This window comes from Conger conger, chromosome 3 (genome assembly GCF_963514075.1).
Source record: "Conger conger chromosome 3, fConCon1.1, whole genome shotgun sequence".
Taxonomy (NCBI): Eukaryota; Metazoa; Chordata; class Actinopteri; order Anguilliformes; family Congridae; genus Conger; species Conger conger.
This window is the reverse complement of record NC_083762.1, coordinates 1,882,544-1,889,164: the sequence shown is the minus strand read 5'-3', so window position 1 is coordinate 1,889,164 and position 6,621 is coordinate 1,882,544.

The window sequence follows — 6,621 nt, the reverse complement described above, 5'->3', positions numbered from 1 at the left end:
ATGAGATTGACTTTTATTTTGTAGTGTATCACTTAGATCCCACACCTTTGTGGGGTCCAACCAAAAACTGACAGGTGTCCACAACCCAGCAGCCCTAACCTACAGCTTTGTACCTGTGTGTACCTGTGTGTGCCTCTGTACCTGTGTGTACCTGTGTGTACCTGTGTGCCTACACCTGCTGGTAAAGGAAGGTAGCAGAAGTGAGAAAAAGTGCTGTGTTTGTGCATGCGTTTGTGTGACTGTGAGTGTGTGTGTGTGTGTGTGTGAGTGTGTGTGTGTGTGTGTGTGTGAGTGTGAGTGTGAGTGTGTGAGTGTGTGTGTGAGTTTGTGAGTGTGTGTGTGAGTGTGAGTGTGTGTGCGTTGTGAGTGTTTTTCATGTCTTTCCTGCAGTAAATATGCATTATTCATTATGCTCAAAGTATTTTACTTGTCCAAGTCCTGTTGTCTGTAACAGAAATCCCTCAGTCCCTCTTGCCTCTTGGCTTTGTGGAGGCCTCAAAATGAACTGAGGAGTGTGTCTGTGTGTCATGCACACACACACACACACATACACACACAGATACAGACACACAAAAACACATGAATGCGCACACACACACACACAGAAGATGAAGGCAGTAAAATCTGTGTGCTGTATGCTGAGATGGACTTGCTGAATTCTCAGCGGGTTTTATTGGCCTGTTCCGTCGGCGGACATGTTGATTAAACCGGGAAGCTTCGCTCCATCCGGCTGACGAGGACGAGGCCTGGAACATTCTCCCGGAATCCCGCCCCGCTCCGACTGCATCCGCGCGCGCAATATTCCCCCATGGGCTGAAATGCGTCTTTATCCAAGTGCCTCTATTTAACATCACAGAAGAGGTTTCACCTGAGCCTGAAACTAATCCGTATTTCACAACAAACTGTAAAAAAAAGTTGTAAATTGTAACCGACTGGTCGGTGAAGAACACGTAACAAAAAAAACAAAAAAAACATTTCAATTGTAAAAGGAATTAATTATTTGTGTAATTTGAATTAAAACAAGATGCAAAAGGGTTTCCATTTTCACATGCCCCAAATGAATCAGTGCTCTATAAATACGCATGCCTGGTCTCTCGGCCTTCTCCAACCAGCATTAAGTACTCTATACTGTGGACTGTGACTTCCAAATAATAAAAATCTTAATACACAATAATACACTAAAGTACATTGTTGACAAAAACAACAACAGAAACATTTGTATTATTGATCAATTGAAAGTAAGTAGAACCACGCATCTTTGAATAAAGAGGAAATTATATATATATTATATTGTATAATATATTATATTATATTGTGTAATTCTGGGTTATTCGGATGCATTGAATCCTTTATTGTGCGACAGAACTTGGCTATACTGCGCGGTGAATAGGGGCTTCGTATGGTTGCAAAATAATAAACATTCTTGTTGTTTATAAAGGCCATGCCTGCGTGGTTTGCGACTGGTCCGTTTTATTCTTCTTCTTTCTTTTTTCCCCTCTTTGCTGTGGGAATGTACTTAGTGAAATTGATTCGCTAAAATAATGTCAAGTAAACGTAGCACAGATGTTTTTAGATTGTTGGCTCTGCGCAGGATCAAGAAACAAGCGATCCATTTTACGCGTGTGGTTTCCCGGCGCACGTTTCTTTCCTATGCTCCCCTCCCCCCCCCCCCCCCCACCCCCCTCAAAGCAATGCCTTATTTATCCTGTCGGATTTTCCCAAATAAATGCGATCACTTGGTTTATGGAAAAAATGGATAAAAATGAGATTGTAAGCTATCGATCCGGCTTGGTGGCGGGGGCTGAGGGAGAAATAACAGGACTCATCTATAATAAGGAGAAAAATGAAGTAGTAATTCTGGATTATCGAGTACCCTGCCGCTGCGCGCATCGATCCGCCGCGCCTCCGCGGCGCAAGAGATCACACCTGAGAACGGCGGACCTGCGAGGAAAATACGGGCAGAACGGAGAGAGAGGAGAGAGGATAGGGGGGGGGGGGGGGGGGGGGCATCGCCGCGCTCATTATTTCACTGATATTATCAGCCCTTTTACAGAGCGCAGAAGTGCTCGTTAAACCGCGAGGCTCAGAACCAATTGCCCCGGGCTGCGACAGCCCCGCGCTCCGGAGTGCAGACAGACAGCTCCGGCGCTGAAAACACGTCGGGTCGCTCCGTTTCACACCCCGGAGCGGAGCTATAACCCGCGTTCTAGGCTTTTTTTGTCACTGGCCGTTTTGAGTTTCATGCGATCTCTCCACAGGATCGGGCTGTAAAGCTTGCTTGTCTGAGACGGACATTTTAAAACAAACCGAGTAAGAGAAGGGAAAATGTGTGTTTTATGCGGTTTTATGTTGTTTTAGCAGGTCTGAGGGGAGAGCACTTTCCAACCACAATGTTTTCAAATGTGCAGTAAATTTGTTTCGCGCAGACCTCTATTAAACGTCCCACAGCAAACTGCTCGGTGTCAAATCATCTCTCCTAGAGTAATTTTAACTCGAATAGAATATATATTCTCCCTCTTGGAGTCTTATAAACACCGTTAGCGTTGATTGAACGCTGTTAGGGTCGATATAACACCGGGAATCTTGCTAGGCGGTGCTGTGAATTTTCACAAATCTTTCCGTGCGGTTCTTCGCTTCGGCCCATTTGCTAAGTTTGGGTTTCAGGCCCCGCCCCCCTGCTGTCCTCGCGCCCATTATTGTGAAATATAAAGCGTCCTGCGACCGACTTCATGAAATTTCAATGAGCATTGATCCGTGTGATTGCGGGGAATCCGTCAGGAGGGGCCGATGCTCATTCGTTTATTTATTGCTTTTACGTTTTACTCGTTTTGATTTGATTTTTTTTTTCCAGACAAAAAGGGTTGCACTGCCGGCGGGACGCTTATTTGCGATATTGACCCAAGAGGGCTGTCTCAGTGTGTGTCCTACCGGGATGGTACCTGCTGGTTCTGGGGTCAGGAACAGTAGCAGGACCCCCTTTTGCTTTAATTTATTTCACTGATAAAACGGATTAAAAGCGTTGGCAATCCATAGTCCGTTTGATCCAATCCATGCGAGAGTGACAGGTTTTTTTATTAAGGATAAAATAGAACAAATTATTTTTACAAACCAGTAATTGCAAGGAGGGGAAAAAAGAGTGATATTTATGAAGAAAATTTTTTTTTTGACCCCCAGTGTCAGGCGGACCTTGTTGAAATATAAATGTGTAAGTTAAAATAGGAAGCAGTTAGAGATGCTATTTCTGTCCGCAACGCATTAATACAGTCCAGAGAGAGCGCTAAACCATCTCCCAGAGCCCCGATCTGGAATAAACGAGACGGCACAGGAACAAATACAGTTACACACGCGCAAAGGATATATGGTTCCCTATAAATACACACCTTGCGGTTGAAGTCGTTCCACGTTTGGAGAAAGCCGGGGTGAGGCGAGAGATTTCACTTCCCCTTTCGAGTCCGTGTGTATTTTTAACGGTCTCCGCGCGCTACGTGTTCGTGCTGTACCAGCCGGCGGGTTAATTAGTATTTCCTAAATTTGAAGGGAAAGCCTTTTACCGGACTGCTGTGTGCAGCCAAGACCTGTGAGTCAGGAGCTGTGAAATTGTCCAGCTAACATTTCATTAACGCTCCTAATTTCTTAACGCCCGACAAAGCACTTCTGAGATGCGCCTGAGGCCACTGTGGCCTAAGTGTATATTTATAGCATCTCTCGGAGCGGTGTTTAGTGTTTAGCAGTCACAGTTATAATTATGGCTTGCTACAACATATACAGGCATTTTAGGCATTTAGAAAGAAAACTCTCTTCCTGACCTAAAGCCATGTTGTGTGGAGTGAGCATGTTCTCCCCGTGTCTCTGTGGAGTGAGCATGTTCTCCCCGTGTCTGTGTGGAGTCTGCGTGTTCTCCCCATGTCTGTGGGGAGTCTGCGTGTTCTCCCTGTGTCCATATGAGTTTGTTCTATCCCTCCCTCTCACCTGATGCATGCTGGGATAGGAGCCAGCCCCTGACCAGGAGTAATCGGTTTACAAAATGGATGGATGGACTCTTACCCAGGATGGCTTACACATCTTGTCTTCTTTTACATACAATTATTGTATTCAGTTTGATACTCTTGATGGAGAATCAAACTGGCAACCCTCGGAGGTGCAGTCCCTACGCACACTGCAACACTGCTGTCCCAGGCTGGGACCGGCCTGCCTGAACCACGTTTCCCAGAGTGCTCTGGGGTCATTCCTCTTCCTCCTGCTGGAAAATCTCTGGTGATTTCATTGAAGTGAAATTTTCAGTCTTAAATCAACTCTTACAAAAATCTCTCTTGGACTCATATGTACTCTGTTAGAGTTGAATTAACACTGGGTGTTTTACTGTGTGGGAGAGAGGGTCTATATCAAGCTCAGGTAAACAGATTTACAGTTAGGGAGGTCAACATGGCGTGCACTAGGTTTTTGTTCACACAAGGCGTACTTATTTCCTGCCTGCAGTAGGTGTGGCCAGCGTGTGCTTTGTCCCGAGCTGTGGGTTTGAGTCCGGTGTGTTTGTCCTGCTGTGTCTCTGTCCTGCTGTGTCTCTGTCCTGCTGTGTCTCTGTCCTGCAGTGTCTCTGTCCTGCAGTATCTCTGTCCTGCTGTGTCTCTGTCCTGCTGTGTCTCTGTCCTGCTGTGTCTCTGTCCTGCAGTGTCTCTGTCCTGCTGTGTCTCTGTCCTGCTGTGTCTCTGTCCTGCTGTGTCTCTGTCCTGCTGTGTCTCTGTCCTGCAGTATCTCTGTCCTGCTGTGTCTCTGTCCTGCTGTGTCTCTGTCCTGCAGTATCTCTGTCCTGTCCCTGGTCAGGCAGGATGTGTAGCTGTGGGTTCAGCGTGCCGCAGAAATGGTGCTGATGAATGGAACGCCCTGCAGGTCTGAGTGATTTTGTTGTTTTCTTGCGCTCCGCCAGGCTGGCTGTAATGTTTCGTGTCTAAAACCTCAATCTGGGCGAGAGAGGGGGAGAGAGGGGGGGAGAGGGGGTGAGGCCGTTTCCCACTTACAGGAACTCTTCCCCCACGTGTAATAGACTCCTTATCAGAAACGGGAAGTAATGCTGTATCTTAGCTAAACAAATGATCTTTCTCTGGTTATTTTGATACTGAACCCGACTTTTCAAGGCCAGAGAAATGGAAAAGGATATGGTAGTAATAGTATACCCTTATATTATTTTATTTTCAATAATATATTTAATTATTGCTGATATTATTTTTCCTACTTTGCTTCAAGAGCAGCCACCCTCTGTATGTATATGATGTAAAACTGAAGCCAGGCCTGATATGAAAAAAAACAAAAAACAAACATTATTCTTCAATATTTTGACAGCTGAAAAATGTTTAAATATAAAGCGTAGACACATGTTATACAAACCTTTAAAACTTCATTGAATAAATTCCCTTAAAATTAAAAATAGCTTTTACAAAACCCAAATTAAATCCTCAATCAGGTGATGTTTCCTGTTCAATAAATAGTCTGTTGTGTGTGAGAGCCCCTGCATTATCTGCTCAGCGGGAGGAGGTTGGGCGGAATGCAGGAATCGATAGCGGATAGCGGCGTGCGGACGTGGGCGAGCTGTTTACACAGCGACTAATCCCATTCATCTCCGTCCCGCCTCCTTAATGAGTCTCTAACCGCGTGTCCGCCCCAGCCGCCTCTCCCCACCCCACATCATGACCCCTCCCGCGCTGCCTACCGCCCCTTTATAGTGCAGAGGCAGAGCAGCGCATGTCCCTGCTCCCTGCTCCCAGTGAGGTCTGCTTTCTGCTCACCGTGAGGTTTGGTTTCTGCTCACCGTGAGGTCTGCTTTCTGCTCACCTTGAGGTCTGGTTTCTGCTCACCTTGAGGTCTGGTTTCTGCTCACCGTGAGGTCTGGTTTCTGCTCACCCTGAGGTCTGCTTTCTGCTCCCAGTGAGGTCTGCTTTCTGCTCACCTTGAGGTCTGGTTTCTGCTCACCGTGAGGTCTGGTTTCTGCTCACCGTGAGGTCTGGTTTCTGCTCCCAGTGAGGTCTGGTTTCTGCTCCCAGTGAGGTCTGGTTTATTCTCTGGGAGACTGCAGTGGATGTTTCCCTGCTCCCAGTGAGGTCTGGTTTATTCTCTGGGAGACTGCAGTGTGTTTACATGTTTTTTGTGAAGGGCGGCGACCACAGTCTACATCAGGCGGCACTCGAACCTTCTCGCACGTTCTGCGATTTCACTCAGAGCTGCAGGGCCTAGCTGAGCCGCCCCGCTCCACCTCTTCCCTGATTACAGGAAGTCCCCGTTTAAACGTGATGTACTATCAGCCTCGCGGCGACTCTGCGATGCTCACGGTTTTAATGTCGATCACTCCATCCTGTCTGCTATCACCCCCCCCTCGCCACGCTAAACGCCCTGTTTCTGAGCTGATCAGACCGTGATCTCTAGCCGTAGCGCTGGTTAGCATCGCCACGCTAAACGCCCTGTTTCTGAGCTGATCAGACTGTGTTCTCTAGCCGTAGCGCTGGTTAGCATCGCCACGCTAAACGCCCTGTTTCTGAGCTGATCAGACTGTGATCTCTAGCCGTAGCGCTGGTTAGCATCGCCACGCTAAACGCCCTGTTTCTGAGCTGATCAGACTGTGTTCTCTAGCCG